The following is a 17,602-nucleotide window of genomic DNA, read 5'->3' on the forward strand; positions in this document are numbered from 1 at the left end:
CAACCGCCTGTCAGCTGCGAGTTGGGATTCCGGGCTTGGGGCCTCTCCCCAGAGTCACTTGCTGGTTGGTGTTAAATAAGCTTTGCCTCTCCCATGTCAAGTCATCTCCCATCCTCTCCCTGGTTTGGGAGTTCCCTTTCAGTCCTTAATACGTGCCTAACTCTGCCATGGCCTGTCCTCCGTCTCTTCTGAAATCAGAGTACGTGTGCTCTTGTGTTGCCAGGACTGAATCTTTAGGGAGCAGGCCTTCAATTTCCCCAGTGTTTCAAGCAAACATAGTTTCTTGTGTTACTTGTCCCAGGATGGCCTGGTGAAGCCTCTGAGGAGGGTTCGGCAGAGGAAACCTTCATGAAAGAACAATTTAATGGGGGAATATATAGCTGGAGACCCAGGGGTGTTGGACAATTTAGTGTTTATTAGAAACGAAGACTTGCTATTTAAAAATCAAAATGCGACCTCCTGTCTCCTTATCCCTTTCTCCATCATGTTGTCCCTCGCATCTACTTTCTAATTTAATAGTTTGGTTGAATTCCCATGCTGGGACCAGGCATCTTGCAGAACCCTGGGCTGACAGAGATGAGTAAGACCAGGCCTCAACCTCAGGGGCCCAGTGGCCGGGCTCAGGGAGGAGCTAAGCAGAGCATGGCAGCCTGACCTGGTCAGTACCCTTTCCTGAAGGTCCTGGAAGTGAGGGACACTCGGGATGAGCAGCCATGTGCTCCTGGCTGGAGACAAAGAGAGTGTTGCTGCAGGAGGTCGCCCAGGGGGACCCAGAGGTGGCCCAGAAAGAAGGGGGAGGGCCTTCCAAGTGGAGGTGGGAAGGAGTTGGGGAGTTTGGTAAAGTGTAGGGGCTCAGAGTCCTTGCTGCAGCCTGCAGTGAGGGGGGTGAGGAGGAGGGACTAGGACCTGGATGGGATAAGTGGGGGTCAGCCTGGGAAGGACCTTGACTACTTTACAGCTGTGCTTGTGGGTTTGGGTTTTACCCTGAGGATGTGAGAACCCACAGTGGAATTTTCAGCAGATTGGACCTGGAGGTTTCCAAGGCTGTTGAGGATAAAGTTTATAGGCAAGGGCTGTGGGAACAGGTGGTTAGGGTTCGAATCCTACCTTTACTACCTGGCAGGTGTGTGGGCAGGTGACTTAACTGTGTCTCTGTTGCCTCCTCTTTATAATAGGGATAAAATCCTCTTTGTCTTATGGGACTCTGATGAGGAATAAATACATTGACTTAAATCTCTTTAAACATGGGCTCTTGGCGTTCCCGTCATGGTTCTTTGGTTAATGAACCGGACTAGCATCCATGAGGATGCAGGCTCGATCCCTGGCCTCGTTCAGTGGGTTAAGGATCCAGTATTGCTATGAGCTGTGGTGTAGGTCACACATGTGGCTTGGATCTGGCGTTGCTGTGGCATAGGCCAGTGGCTACAGCTCCGATTGGATCCCTAGCTTGGGAACCTCCATATGCTACAAGTATGGCCCTAAAAAGACAAAAAAAAAAAAAAAAAAAAAAAAAAAAAAAAAAAAAAAAAGGCTCATGGTAAGCACTGACTACAATTTAATTGTCATTTTTAGGGCAAAGGGGCATATCGTATTTTGCGTGGGCATCTCCTTAGACGATGCACCAGCCAGCTATTAGTGTAATCACACTAGGTGAAAAATGCCCCGAAACATTGCAGCCTGGAGTGGTGATGCCTTATGGTTGGAACAGTGATACAGCCCAGATTTGTGGTTGTGGGTTGGTCCTGGGGCTGGGCCGTTCCATGCTGGACTTAGCTGAGTAGCTGGGCTTCAAGCTGTGGCCCCAGTGGTTGGGGCCAGGTTGGGGACTCATCTGCTCCCCTGGGGTCCAGGCTGAGGGCAGCACACATCCTGACGGCTCCTGCCAAGGCCGTGGCAGAGCTGGAAGGGATGAGAGGTAACTTGCAAGGCCTCTTAAGGCCTAGGCTCCTCCAGCCAAAGCAAGCCACAGGCCAGCAAGCCCAGGGTCAGGGAGCTGGGGGTGATTCTGGCCCAGTTAGTGGGAGGAGGTGTAATGTCTCTTGGTAAAGGCCATGGGCACAGGGAGGGGTGACAGGTTGGGGCCAACAGTGAAGTAGCAGGAGCTGCACTGGCATTTCCTTCCCATGCAGCTTCTAGAGGGAGTTTCCCTGGGGGCAAAGCCAACACTCACCTGGACAAGCTTGAGCCCAGGGGCCTGGCTTCACTCAGTGCCCTTCTTGCATTTGTCCACGCACTGACCTTGAGGCTCTGTGAATGCCTTCTTGCCCTGCTTCTCAGATCTTTCGGGGAGAAGGTACATTTTAAGGGAAAATGTTCTCATGTGGGTTTGACTCTTTGAAGTGGGGATGATAATTGCCTCTAATGACACTTACTGGAAAGGCTGGAGAGGCCGAGGTGTTCCTGCAGAAACACTGGGTAGCCTCTCTCAGGCTCACCAGGCTGCAGGGACATTCCTGAACATGTTAGCAGATGTGAACTCTTCTGTAAGACTTCCTGTGTACATCCAAGAGTGTCTTTGCTTACATGAGCTTGCAGCTGCCTTTCTCCCAGTACAGTTGAAGGAACTGCATTTTTCTGGGCTCCCTGGCATTGCTTTCTCCTCCCTGGGAACCTTCTGTGAGGCGTGCCTGACTCTGCAGGGGACTCTCCCAGGCAGATGCTGGGAGAGAGGCAAGGGAGAGGCAGCCGGTTGGTTAGTGTTGGTTGGTATTGTTCTCCCAGCCTCCTTGGGGCTTGGGAGTAGCATGGGGACAGGGATGGGAGGAGCCAGCCTGGAAGGTAATCTCTCTCCTGTTGCCTGTGTCCTTACACTGCCGACAGACTCATCCATTCCTCTCCGACAGAAAGAGAGCAGCCGGGGCAGGGAGGACATTCTTATAGTTAAACTTTTCTATTTTATGTATGAGACTGTATTGTGAAATGAAGTATCAAACTTAACATGCTAGTCACTTATGAGATTGAAAAATTAAGATCTCTAAAATTACAGTTAATAATTAAGCATAGTATTAAATTGAGCAATTTTTTTTTCAGAAATGGGGAGGCAATACATCCTAGAATTTTTCCGGTAACAAAACAGGACCAGATATAACAAGTTTAACATTTAGCACGTGATTGGGATACAGAAGATGCTCAGTACATGGCAGAATTTGTGATGATGCTCTCTCCAGTGCGTTTGTTGGTGAAGCAGATTAAAAGCAGAGAACGCCAGGCTGAGCACTGCCATCAAGTGCCTTGGTCCAGAGGAACCTCTCTCAGCCATTCCCCTGACCTGGTTAAAAGCTGCAGGAAAACATACCATGGAAGCTCACATTCTAAAACCAAGCCACATAGATACCTTAGAAGTTACAATGTTTTTTCTTAAAGTGGTTGCTTCTAAAAGGCACAATTCAAAATAGTCTCTGCAGGCATAGACACGCTGAAATCCTAATGGAGCGATTCTATTTTGTTGAGTCAAAAAAATAGGGCTGGATAATGACGAGTCGTAGCTATGCAAATGAAAAGAAAGATCATCGTGTCTTGTGCTTCAGGGTGTGAATTGGTGGCAGAAATCTGTCCATATTACTTAGTAGGGGAGATGAGGTCAGATGAAAGCACTCAGTGAGTGATGTATGTTCTTCTTCCTTTTCTTCTTTAAGCATCAGTTATGGCTGAGATGCTGAGATAGTTGGTCCACTGGTAGCCTTTTCTGAATGTTCGCAGTGGGCAAGGCTCTCAAAGAGGTAGCTGCAAGGATTGCAAATGAGCCCCTCCTTCCTTCCTTCTCTAATAAACTCAGCGTTTGCTTTCCTGGTGCCTCTGTGTTAATGGGAGTGGCAAGATGCAGACTTTAGAAACCTAAACACAGGGGCACAATTACATAGCACATACTGTGTATGTTGATTTCTAATATATCTGGAGGAGAAATCAATAGAATGAAAATATTGGTTTTAAATCTTGATCAAATTAGACAATGAATTCTTTGACTTCCTTTTTTTTTTTTTTTTTTTTTTTTTTTCCTTTTAGGACAAGGGGTATTATTTCCAGGTGTGTCAGGGTTAGGATAACACTGCCACCCAAGAAGTAGTCTCTGTCCATTAAAATAAGCAGAGGATTCAAACAGTTGGTGACTCAGCTACCATATACTTATGTACCCTACAATTACATTCTCAAAGCCTTCTACTGAATAGGAAGAACTGATTTTAAACAGGAATTATCACTTAGTTGACTGATGCCCCACTGAAGATGAAATGGCTGGATGATGATTTGATTTGCTCATACTGCTCACTGAGATTTTGTATAAAAGCGTTATGTATCTTTGCATTTGTATTTTGAAGTTCTTGTACTTTGTATTTTAAAAAGTAAATTGGAATCATTTTCTAACTACCTGTAACTCATGCTAAATTTTCAAAATAGGGCAATAAGGATTTTTAATAGATTATTTAATAACTGATTCGGACAGAATATTAATTTGGACCCCATCAAATTTACTATATCCTAAATATAGACTCCAAAGAGATGAATAGTGCAAATCAAATGATAGAGACACTAGCAGAAAATATAATATTAAGTTTACCTGCATAGGAATGACAATTTTCATGGCTTTAAAGGAAAAGGAACAATGAGTGGAGAAAAAATTATAGATCTAAATATATTAAAATTTAAAACTTTTATAATGAAGGCACAAGATACTGGAAAACGTGTGCATTAAATTCTGACACATAAATGATTAACATGTGTTATAACTTTAATATATAGTTCGTTCAAATGTATAAGGAAGAACTGGGGCCTTAATTTTTTTAATGTAAGGTAGAGTCAATTGGCGGAGTTGGTACAAAGCTCAGAGATTTAGTTTTAGTCGGTGAATTAATAGCCGAGGCACCTGGACAAAAAAATCAATGCTGTTGTCTCAAGTCCTCCAAAGCTTTCTGCACAGAACCAGCTAGAAACTCCAGTGCAAGGCGGATATTGGCTACCTGATGGCTCAGATGGAATGCACGTGTTTCCAGAGTGAATCAAGAGAATGGCTGGCTCCAGTCAACATACAGGTGTAATTTTAAGTACAGACTTGAGCAAAGTGGGTAGAGAACTGGACGCGGGGTCTGGGTTGCTGTGCATTTGCTACATGCAGTAGTCCAAGAGGCTCTCAGCTTGAGGGGTTAGCCGTTCCACTCTCCCACGCATGTGTTTACTCTCCCTGACTGCTTATAGTAGGGAAAAAGATGACATCCAGCCATTTATTGAATATTTTTCTAGGCCCACATAGATGTACAAAAAATTAGATTATGCTGATTATTTTGTATACAGAATGTTTTGTAACCAGCTTTTCTCACATGCCCAGACTGGGTTACTAACTAGTCTTCTAAATCATGGTTTCAAGGGGGTGCAAATATTTCATTGGTAAGGGAGTACACTAAGCACTTAACTTCGCAATGTTTTCAGTGCTCAATGTGAAATTATAGAAATCTAATTTGAGGTGCTTTTTTTTTCTCTCTCTCTTCTGCTTAGGAAGCCATGTCTGCTGTTGGAATTATGGTTATGGAAAAGTACATCCTATTTTACTTTTAAAGAAGCACATTCAATATTGTTTTATTAGTCACTTTATAGTTAGCATTTGCCCCTGAAACTTGGTTTAGCAAAAGATGAAATATCATTTGAGAGCCCATGCTTTTCACAACATGTCATCAGTTATCTTTAAAGACCTTAGCAAAGGAAACACGTTAATTACCATCCCTATGAGCATTTGTAGGTGGTCATGACTGTAGAGCTGTATTAGGGCACTTTGTCAAGCATGTCATTCCCTTATCTTGCTTTTATAGCAAAGGAAATAAAGGCACTAGAGAAATGTCTTTGAGGTCACACAAGTTAACGGCAGATAAACATTAGAACAGGCAGCTCCAGAATTCCCACTGAGTGTAATTATTTCACTGTAGGAAGGAAGTGACAGCATGGGGGTGGGAGTGAGTGGCAGATGTGGTTTTGGGGACCTGGGGACTGGGGGAAATCTCTGTGCTCTTCTGAAGGGTTAAGTTAGTTTCTTTCTGAGGTTCTCACTGTGGAGAACTTGGGGCCTCTCAGCCAGGTACCTTTTTCCTCAGGGTGAAGAGAAAACCCTCTTGGGACAGAACATGATGGAAGAGCGTGTGAAAAAAGAATGTGTATATATGTAGGACTGGGTCACTGTGCTGTACAGCAGAAATTGGCACAACGCTGTAAATCAACGATGCTTTAATACAAACAAAAACCGAAAGGAAACACTAGTCTCCCTCTAGCGCCTTGATGGGCTGGCCAGGTGGAGGAGATTGGGTGAGGGCCTCTGTCATTTCTTGGGCCGTTCAGTCTTCCTGAGGCTTTTGGAGTTTCTGAGTGGGGTTTTGGTGCTTAGCTCCCTTTGGACCCCGAGGTGGCTGGGGAGTGTGAGGTCTGGAGAGAAGGGGCAGGAGCTGTTTGGACTGTTTACAAGTTCACCTTCTTCCCAGCAACCCCAGGATGCTCACCGTCAGCTCGGAGTAAGCACTTGCTCAGCTTGTGGAGTGGAGTACGTGCTTGCCTTTTTTGCTTTTCTTTTTTTGGTCTCCCTGTGAGGGATAGATGTAGAATCCGTGAACTGCCCCCTGTTCTTGGGCATGTGACAGAATCACTGTAGGAAACAAGGCGGTGTTTGAAAGCCACCAAGAGGTTTGAGATGGAGGATTCCAGGGAGCACGGAGGCGGTCCGCCAAGTCGGAGTCAAAGGCTGGCTCCTTCCAATGCTCTAAACAAGCTCATTCGATTCTGGAGTCATGATTATTTTCATTTCATTGGCCTCCTTTTCAGGACATGACTAAGTGTTTCATCACCAAGGGCAGACTGGAGAGAGAGGAATCTGTGCCCCTGCTTGGAAAGAAGGTGGGATTCTGAGTTCAGTTTCACTTCTGTTCACTCTGGAGTGAGGCTGGCAGGCTTCCTGAGGCTCTGCTCACTTGTCGCTTCCATCCACGTCGAAGTGAGGTCTATTGATTGGCAGCATTAGTATCACCTGAGAGCTCATTAGACCTGCTCAGGTCCCATCGCTGTGGCCTAACACCCCCTCCAAGTGGCTCCTGTGCATCCTCAAGGCTGAGAAGCACTGGTGTGTGACGTGTAACTTATTTAGCTGTGAAAGGGAGCTTGATCAGTGGTGGGAGCTTTCTTCCTGATTACATTTAGTATTTATACAGTTATGACCCTTAATAAATACTTTAGTCCTTTGACGTTTTAATAATTTGAACATCTTTTTCAAAGTTGTTTTTCATTGTAAATGACTGCATTCTCATTCTAAAAGCTTCAGAAAATACAGAAAACTGAGAAGAGGAACTTACCTGTCAGGTATATTTACTCATAACATTTTAAAGGTAATTTTATTTCTATCTTTTTGGCATAATTTTGAAATTTTCATGTTTTTCCTGATTGTGGGCATTATATATGATCCTTGTAAAAAACCAAGAAACTAGGAGAAAGCGTAAAACAGAATGGAAACCGTCCTATATATTTAGATTTTGGTGTTTAACATTGTGTTATAAAATGGTACTTTATAGTCTTTGATTTTTTTCCTTGGTATTAGAAGATCCTCTCAGATAATTTTTGTTTTGTTCTTATGCTAGTTAAAAGTTTTATTTCTTAAGTTTTTTATAATTTTTTAGAAGTCTGGAATAATCATCGATGTCTCAAGTACTTATTTTATGCCAGAATGGAGAATTTATTATCTTTTTTGTTACAATTGAGTAATTTAATTGATTTCTCACCATGGGGCATATTCTATATTACGTATGAATCCTCTTTGACCAGGGGCTTCCCAGGGGGTGGAAACGCCTTCATTGTCAAAGGCTGCATGACCATGCTCCTCAACTTGCCTGATAGGTTGTCTTGGAGGGGAGAGGACTGACCAGTTAGATTGCTGATCCCTAGAGAAAGTTCTTGTTTCTTAGCTCTTCTTCTTAGAAACTTCTAAATGACTGCAGAACACCATTGCAAGAAGCAGGTTTTTTTGACCTGGTCTCTTGGCTGAGACTGCCACAAATGCACAAAAGAATGAATCTTTGTCCAAATCGCTGCTTTTTCAGGTAGTTTGGGAGGACTTTGGCATGTGAATTTGAACATCTGTAGAATAACTGTCTTTGGTGCTAAGACAGGTAGGAGACATCTGGTTGTTATCTTCCCTGTAACTTCTTTCCTGTGCTTTGTTTTGGAAAACGTCATTGCCCTCAATACTGCAGAATGTGCTGTGTCAGGGGAAGAACTCACTGCATTTTTTATGTCCGTGGACTAGACTCTTCACTCAAGTCTGTTTCAAGAGTAGTTGATGCAATTTACCATCCAGAGAAACACAGGTCAGAAACTAATGTAATAAGTATTTCCAAATTGCAAACTTTACTTGCCTCTTTCAGAGAATATTAGAAAGAGATTCAGTGCATATTTCAAAAAAAAACTCCAAGTAACATCTCTAAGTGTTCTCTCCTGCCTTACATTTCCTGCTTGTGTCTCCTCAAAACTCACTTTCACTCCTCTGATCCACAGTTTTCTGAAGTTCTAGCCATTTCTTCCTCTGAAATGACGTTCTCTGTATAGATTCCTTTAGTCCCACTGACTTAGTTTTCTTTTGATGACGTCCATCCAAGGAGAGGCATGAAATAACTTAGACAACAAGAATTTGTCCATTTTGTGGGTGGGGCAGTGGGGGTGGCCTCAGCAGAACCTGATGGGGAAGGATTATGACTACAAGGTATTAGTAATTATAGCTGTTTTTTGTCATAGTGCCTGTGGTCCATGCTCCCTGCCTTGATGACACCGTGTATTCTCAACAACAGTACAGTCACTGCAATGGGTTGCGTAGAATTAGTTAGGAGAAAACTGTATATGGGATGCTTGAAACTGGACTGATCGGGACTGAATGGAATTGGAAGATAGCAGATCTTATGGTACCACCCCCAAACCTGCTGTTGCAGATCTTGGCTGATAGCATCTTCTTGTTGAGAAGCTGGCTGGGCAGGTAGGGCGTGTAGTCTGGATATTGCGTTAGCCAGCTTGGCGTTTAAATTTGCCAAAGAGTTTCGGGTATTGCAACATTTTTAAAAAGTCCCTGTGGTAAATTTCAATGCTTCGGTCTCCTGTAATTCTGCATGTTATTCTTTTTAGCCAGCTTGACATCTCTTTATAGCATCATTGCATGTCCAGTTGCCTGTGGTGCTGGGCTATGTTCTCTATTGTGACGCCTGGTCCCAAAACCTATAGAAGCTTAGACTCAAAACCACAAACCAATTCCATTTTTATTAATAGAAACTTAGGATTTTTTTCCCAGGCAAATATGTTGGCTTGCTCTATAACATTTTTTTTTTCTTTTGTAAGGGGCAGGTTGTTCTCTTGAAATATGAAGAGATAAATTCTTGGAAAAATAACCACTGAAGAGTTTTGAGTAAGTGAAAATTGGGTAGAGGGGTAGGCTTTCTGTGACCGATTAAAAGGCATATGTTGGTGATTGTGCTGTGGTGCAATGGGTTAAGAATCCTACTGCAGACGCTTAGGTTGCTGTAGAGGTACAAGTTTGATCCCCAGCCCAGCTCTGTAGGTTTAAGGATCCCATATTTCCACAGCTGCAAAATACATCACATCTGCAGCTCAGATTTAATCCCTGGTCAAGGAACTTCGATATGCTGCAAGTGCAGCCATTAAAAAAAAGAAAGGGCATATATTTTGGAAGTATGGTCCTGTCCCTGCTCTTCTCGGATCTTACATATTGCACCTCTCCCTGTGCATGTATGCCACCCTCCTTCCCAGGCCAGCTGTGTTTTGCCACAGACTCTAGCATTGGCATCTCCTCTGCTGGAAATACTCTTCCCCTTTGATCTGCAAGCTGGGCTCCCTCACTCCCTTCAGACTCAAACATGGGCTTCTCGCCCAGGACGCCCTGGGCTCCTCATCTGTAATTTCACTCCCTCCTTTTGGCCTTTTGACAGTTCATATCCTGCCTCCCTAGTTTGTTTTCTGGGGCTTTTTCTCTTCTCCTTAGCGCCCTGCATCCCTAACACAATGTATGTGTTGCTTATTTCCCTTGCTGAGCTCTCTCTCTGTCACTAGAATAACCTTCCTGCAGGCTCAGTAGGTTTATTCCCTCTGGAATTCCCAGGGCCCAGATGAGTGCCTGGACCATCATATGAATATGACGTCATCCTACAAATGCTCAGGAAACAAGGGCTGATAGAGGGCAGGAAGGTCAAAGGTTGTGAATAACTCTTGCTGCCCCTTCCTGTCCTAATTGTCAACCTCCGTAGTTTTTTTTTGGGGGGGGGGCTCTTTTTAGGGCCGCACCCTCGACTTATGGAGGTTCCCAGGCTAGGGGTCAAATCAGAGCTGTAGCTGCTCGCCTACAGCACAGCCACAGCAACACCAGACCCAAGCTGTGTCCGCAACCTACACGACAGCTCATGGCTACGCTGATCCTTAAACAACTGAGTGATTTCAGGGATCGAACCCGCATCTTCATGGATCCTAGTCAGGTTCATTAACCACTGAGCCATGATGGGAACTCCACGTCCACACTTTAGACAACCCAGTGTAAGTAGCCTGCTTCCTGCACAGAATAGTCTGTGATTTGAGGTGCATTTGGAGGCTCTGGGCTTGTGTCAGACTTTATTACGCTCTGTAACCCTAGGAAGTAAAGTCTCATAAGTATTTGGTGTATAGAGGCATGTTTCCTGACACTGTACACACCTCTCTCTACGTGGTTCTACTATTTCATACATTTCTGAGAAGTCAACAGGTAGTAAGTGATGCATCCTGACTGACTTCTGGGAGGGTAGAGACAGCACATTTGCTGTGGGCAGGTGAAGGGAATCTTTGGCATTGAGATTCCTTTATCTTTTGTCCATGGATAAAAAGCATATGACTTACTTATCATTTAATCCACACACTGCATGAGCAGTGGTGATAGGTGAGGGAGTTCGAGGGGAGGGACTTGTAAATAGTGATAAGATGGTAGAATGTGAAAGTCAGCCTGGCAGGGTCTGCCTGGGATTTTGCTGGGTCCATAGCAATACTTAATTAACTGTGCAAACATTCTGTTCAAGATAAGACTGTAATAGCTGCCTTGGGGGAAATTCCTTTGAGTCAATATTTGTTTGATCTTTTATATAGTATTTTGGCTCTGCTATTCATGCTCTAGCAAGGTTCCTATAATAAATATCATTTTTAGGAATCTGCTGTATTTACACAAGGTCAGGCCTAGAAGAGGTAAATGATTGAAATCACCGTCTAAACAGAGGTCCTGAGGGGTTTCAAATGAATCTTTAAACGTGGAAATGCTTGGTTTCAATCAGTTGACACATAACTATTAACAACTTGTGTCAAGTACTCTGGGGAAAAATTCAAAAATACAGGGTAAGATCTTTTTCCTCAATTTACTTGTGATCTAGTTGTGGAAATAAAACTTTAATCAGTATATGTGATACAATATACTAAATATGGTAGTAATGGCTATGATTTATTGGATAATTAGAGCACCACAGTGTCCTATTTCTTTTCTAAGCATGAATTCACTGGCCTAGTCCCCCCAGGAGCCCAGTGAGGCAGGTGCTATTGTTAGTATGGAGTTTGCACGGAACAGACGGTGCTATGGGAGTTTGGAGAAAGGGTGCAGAGGGAAGCAGAGCAACATGAAGGAAAACTTCAAGGAAGAGGTTCTTCAATCTAGAGCTTAAAGATTGGGAAGCAATTGGCTGTGTCATTGGAAGGAGAAAAAAGACATGATGGACATTTGTTGTTTTTCCTGTGATACTCTTCTTTCTCTCTGGAAACTTATTTCCCCTTTCCTTGCCTCTCAGCACATGTGCTTTTAAAAGGTGAAGGGGACAATAAACAACTGTAGAAAGAAAACACACAGGGAAAGCTAATTAAGTGAAGATTGAAGGAGGAGAGAGAAAGAGATCTGTGAAGGTGCCTATGGGAAGAGGGAACAGCAGGTGCAAAGGCCATGGGGTAGCGACTTACCTACTTTGTTCTAGGATCATCAAAGGGCTGGATTGTCAGGAGGTGGTGAGAGGTACGAGCGTGGTGAGAGGGAGGAGCATGGTAGCAGGTGATATCTTTAGAGGCAATTATGCCCAGTTGCTGCTGATTTTGATGATGATGTGGTGGTGAGGTAGGTGGAGCTACCGAGGGTTTTGAGTGAGGGGAAACTGCAGTTGGGCAGATGTACCTGCTTCCTCTAGCCCTGTGCAACTCTAGCTTCTCCTGCCTCTCATTTGCAGGGCCAGCTCAGTAGCGTTCAGTCGCTGATCTGCTGCTGACATGGGCAGAGGCACCTCGGTGACTTCACATCCAGCACCTGGCAGGTAGGAAACCAGAATGTAGCTCAAGCCCTGGGCGAGAGCACCCACGCGAGCTGAACGATAGCCTTGTCTCAGTCTTCATGATATTTTCTGGGCCTACGATTCTGAAGTTTTTCTTTGCTTTCCTGCTTGGCACCCATGCTCCTGCTGGAAATACAGCCCCCTGGGCTGGTCCTTGGCTCTGCCTGGTCCTTGCTCGGCTCCCCATCAAGTTCTCCCTCCATGTGTCTGGGAGCCATGCTGGTTCTGGGCTGTGTCTGTCGCCCTCTGGGGATCTGTGCTTCCAGGAGGGTTAGGAAGATCCTCTGTGCTGCTGGGGCCTCCTTCCCCCCACCCTGATGCTTCTAGTTCTCTCTCCCACCACTGCTTCGTCTCCTGGATAACCTGGAAACTGGCATCAGGCATGGTGGCCCATGAGTCTTTAGACACATGTGTTGGACTCTTGCCAGAGATCCTTGGGGCAGGACTGTGAGCGTCCTCCAGCCTGGGTTTGCTGTCTCTGACCCGTTCCCTTTAGCTCCTGCCACTCCCGCTCTCAGTTATAAGCACAGGTTGTGCCAGAGATGAGGGAGGATGGAGACCCAAGCCAGGCATCACGAATTGAGGAGGAGCAGACGCGCCAGAGATGTGAGGCAGCCTCAACAGAACACAGTGTCTGGCCTCTGCTCTAAGGCCACTCAGTAAAAAGCAGAACCAAAACAAGCATTTAAGGGTTTAGGGATGAATATTAATTCACCCATTGCAAATGGGGAAGGCACTTTCAAAGAGGCTTATAGCTGAGTCATGACCAAGTTATGCAAAGGGAATGTCTGCCTTAGAGACCCTGGGAGGGTGCAGATGGGGCTGGGTCAATAGGGGTTAAGTTCAGGTCAGATGGTCGAGCTAATGTTTACTCTCGGGGTCAGCCATAGGGTCGCTTATGTGAGGACACACCCGTGCACACACGTGCATACACACACATTCTCACCCATTCCGTCCTTTAGTTTCTGTTTTCAGTTGCTATTACTTCTCTGTAGCTCTGAACACCAACTTGAATGCCCATAATAGGAATGCATTTAGTGCAAAGAGGCCCAATTTTCAAACTTACAGACAAGAGATTAGAAAGTACTCTGCAGTGAGCACCTGACTTACTAGGGGTGCACAAAAAAGCTTTTTTGAGTCTGTTGTGAATGGAGCATGATGCTGGGCCCTTCTGTTACTAGAGAAGAGTAATGAGGTTGAAAAATGTTATCATAAAAATATGATGTTGGCGTGATCCTAGAAGGTGTTTAAACTAAAACGTGCTCCCTCTTTGAGGAAAAGTGCTAACTTAAGGCACGTGGTCTCCCCGGGCCTATCTCTTACTTTCCTGAGAAATGGATTCGTTTAACATTTAGCCAACTTCCAGAAAATATCCTACGAAATGCTTTAAAGATTTAAAATACAATTTATTTTTCTGAATAAGTAATTTGCCCATGTGATTTAACATTTAAGAGCTACAAAAATAATGTTCAGTGAAAACCCTCCCTTCCCTCCCTCCTCCTCCAGTTGGCTGGTTCCTTCCTCCAGGCACGCACGTTACCAGGTTCTGATATATTCTGCTAATATGCAATAGTATGCATTCAACCTGTGTTCATATTAAGGAAAAGCAAGATGACTTTTTCACTTCAGTTTAATAAAACAAAGTGAGCCAGTCAATCCTTTATAGCTGCATTTTGAAAATTCTTACTGTAAGCCTAGTAATTACAAAGTTCTAAGATGCTGAAGTCTCTGTATTTGCTACTCAGTTTTCGTTCCCCAGACTAGCAGCAGTGGAGCTTGTTATAAAGTGGAATCTTGGGTCCTAGCCCAGACAATCAGAATTAGTATTTCTTAGATGCACAGGTCATTCTGAGGAATATGAAAGTTTGAGAAGCCACTGCGGTGCCTCATTTTCACACATTGGCCTCAGGTTGCAGAGTAACTGGAGGTCCATACAGAATGGAGAAAGGGAGAGAGGGTCCTGAAGTAGAGCTCTCTGCTGCTCACGTTATTCCGAGGGCTCTGTTTTGTTGCTAAAGTTAAGTGAAGGGGATCTTTTCTTAATTCGCAACCACAGATATACTATGTAAATTTTTGTGATTTTCATTTTTAAATTCAGAAATCTTCCTTCTTTTCTCCTTCCCTCCCTTGGGAATTGTTCTTAAACCTTTGGCACTTAGTGTTTGATGCTTCATTATGGGACTTTGCTGAGCTCAGTGGAATAAGCCAAAGTTAATAGGAAAATGTAGAAACAGCCAAGTTTATATTGACAACTTCTGGTTTGATGGATACATATGTTTATGGTTATGGTTTTATATTATGTTTTGCAATGTGTTTGTACATTTTATTAAATTTCACATTTCTGAGCAATTTAAATGAATGTATATGTTTGTGCTAATCCCAACATGATGGAATTAAATAGTTAATGGGATTCTAATAAAAAGATTTTAGGTCTTTAAAAGTCATCAATCTCTTCTTGGAGAAAGGAAAGCAGAAAACCTTTTTGGTTTATGTCAATGGAGGAGTACAGGGCAGAAATTATTGAAAGCCCTATGATTAATGAACCTGGAAACTAGTACAAATAATTTGAATTTAACTAGGTATGTGTGGAAAATTTTACAAGAAAGAAATTAGAATATAGGTCATAGGAGTATATTAAGTTTTTCATGTTGCTGTTAAATGCTTAGTATTTCTAGTCACTAAAGGTTTAACAGTCTATGAAACAGGTAAGACAAATATGTAATCCACATTATTTTTTAAAAATACGAATGGGGTACTTTTTTGAGTGTGTTGTGGCAGGCTTGGAGGATGAGTGGAATAGAAACAAAATCAAATGCATAACAAAGCTCTACCTTCTTAAAAGTGATACAAGGAAGCCTAAGAAATTGGGGTTGTTTCTACTGATGGAGGCAGGAGGCCCAAGGGATGAAGGAGGCCAATCCAGGAGAAAAGATCCAGACAAGAATGGTTTAGAGGGAAAGGGGGTTTTGAGTATGGAAAAGTGGAATGTCAGGATTTAACACTGAAATGAGAACTTTTTTAGCAGTCTGTTAGTGAACATTTTAAAATCATGCCACCAGGCTCTATGACAGGATTTTTGATGATGGTTGTGTGTAATGGGATTAAAAAAAAATTCTGGATCTAATAAATAGGCTGTATAGTGAGCATATGTTATGTGAAAAAGTAAAGGAAAAATCCTCACTCTAATTAAAAAAAAAAAAAGACTAAAGTTTGAAATGGACAGATATTTGGTTGCCTTTATTTCGTGGTGGGTATTATTATAAATGTTTTAAATCTGAGGTGCTCAAGGCATTTTTGTAAATTCCCTAGCAATGTAGTGTCAGGGTTAAGATGTGCTGGCGTTGGGGTTAGTTATATTATAGGGCAGAGGAAGGAAATTCTAGGAGGGAGAAGTAAAACCTTCCTTAGAATTCAGAGTTTGCAGGTTTCCCCACCACATACTTGAGGCATTTGTAATTTGTGGAGATGAGAATCAGTACCTCTGGCAACAACTGGCCAACTTAGCCATCAGTGGTCTCTAAAATGCCATAATAGGACGCCCTGGCAGCTCACTTTTAACTCCAAGGATGTCCCTTGCAACTTTGAAAAGATGAGGCAAAAATCCTCCTGGGGGTGCACCTAGAGCATAGGCAGTCCCCAGTGATGTCAGCAGGGAGCTCTGGAGAGAGTGAGGCTCCCCAGCTTTCCAGCAGCCCAGGGAGGTGAGGGCTGTGGTGTCTGGCAGTTTCTGTGGTCACCTGGACATAATATATTAACTCTGAAAGATATGTTCCCCTGTATTTGGAAACTTGTATTTCTATATGTTCTGATTTTTCTTAAAGACAATGTAACATTTAGTAAGAAATGATAACTGTAATTAAAAAAAAATAATTCCCTCGGACTGCCCTGTAGCAGCTCCTCAAAGTAGGTTTTTAAAGTGATATGAGGGGAGTGGTTTTAAGGTTTCCTACTTTTACACATCTTATTCTCTAAAGTCAGTGAGGTGAGTTGAGCACATCCACGTGAACACAGGCGTTATACCTGCTCCAATTTGGCGCTCACCTGTGCTGCAGTGAGAGACCAGCACCATTAATCCAGGGTGAGCCTGTGTCCTCAAAGTACTGGGTGTCTTTAATGGATAGAATGCAAATTTTATGTAAAAACTGCAGTTAATCACACTGGCCTCTAGCTTTCAACTTGTCATTTGGCTGAAGGTGACTTGATTTCACTGGGAAAGAAGGAAAGTTGGAATGACATCAAGTCCTGACAGGGTAGCTTTGGGTGAAAGCTGAGTGGTTGCTCCTGGAAGCAAGTGCTGCTGCTTCATGAAGAGCAGACTTTGCTAAAGAGGCTGCTTCTGAACCTCTTGGTGCTCGATAGGAAAGGGAAATCGTGGAATTCACATGAGGACTGTACCCGTTGGTGCTGTTATTTTGCCTGGTGTGCTTACAGTGTCATGTCATGGGGCCAGGGTGTCAGGCCAGAAGAGGGCCCTTGAAGGACGGAGGTGTCCCATGTACAGGGTGCAGGGACTGCGCCTCACACCCCTGCCTCCGCCCAGGAAAGTGCCATGATGGCTGGACAGAGGCCTGTTTCCTGCCATGACTACATCTTCTGTATTGGCTTTGCTCTCCTCTCAGTTCGTGAAATATTTTGGATTCCCCTCTGAGTCTGCTGGAGGGCATATTCCTTTCTGTAAACCAATGATTGAGTTGAAGTGTGGAGTTGTCAGCCAAGGTAGTTTCTTTCTTTTTTTAAATTTTTTTTTTTTATTGAAGTATAGTTGATTTACAATGTGTTGATTTTTGCTCTACAGCAAAGAGACTCAGTATGAACATTGTTTTTTATATTTTGTTATGGTTTATTCACTATAATTCCTTGGATATTCAATATAAGTGGATATTCAATATATTTGAATACTCCCAGGATATTCGATATAATTGAATATTCCCAGGATAGTCAATATAATTCCCTGTGCTATACAGTAGGACTTTGTTTAATAAGTGCAGTTTCTTGAAGTTAACTGGTCCTTTGAAGATTAAATTGGTGACTTTGGATTTTCAAGCTGCCCATTTCGAACTTTTTTGAAGTTGGCATGCATAGGAAGGGGACGCGTCTCCCATACACTGTACCTGAGAGGAGCCCAGAGGGCAGCCTCTGGTACTAATTTCAATGATGGGCTCAGAGGTCTGGCTAATTTTAAAACCTAGAAGAACAGACGGAAATTTCTAAGATAGTTGTCACTAAAAGTTCCCCTTTATTTATATCAAAAAACCAAACAACCC

The 17,602-nt window shown here is 43.4% G+C and overlaps 1 protein-coding gene across 6 annotated transcripts in view; it reads left to right on the top strand.

Annotated features, from left to right (window-relative positions):
- The window catches only part of LOC106506169 (uncharacterized), a 241,299-nt gene that overhangs the window by 109,302 nt on the left and 114,395 nt on the right, over nucleotides 1–17,602 (top strand). For 5 of the 6 annotated variants that reach the window (XR_014829046.1, XR_014829050.1, XR_014829048.1 and 2 more), the window contains exon 1: nucleotides 12,143–12,320. The gene's annotated coding sequence lies outside the window, so the exon portion shown is untranslated. Of the gene's footprint in view, nucleotides 1–4,002; nucleotides 5,025–6,792; nucleotides 6,865–7,279; nucleotides 7,324–8,210; nucleotides 8,325–9,339; nucleotides 9,407–12,142; nucleotides 12,321–17,602 lie in introns of those variants that run through there. The other variant, XR_014829049.1, reaches the window with a different exon arrangement.

This window comes from Sus scrofa, chromosome 15 (assembly GCF_054392235.1).
Source record: "Sus scrofa isolate SSC_HxYL_T2T_F1_AM1 chromosome 15, Sscrofa_HxYL_maternal_Yorkshire_Landrace_v2.0, whole genome shotgun sequence".
NCBI lineage: Eukaryota > Metazoa > Chordata > Mammalia > Artiodactyla > Suidae > Sus > Sus scrofa.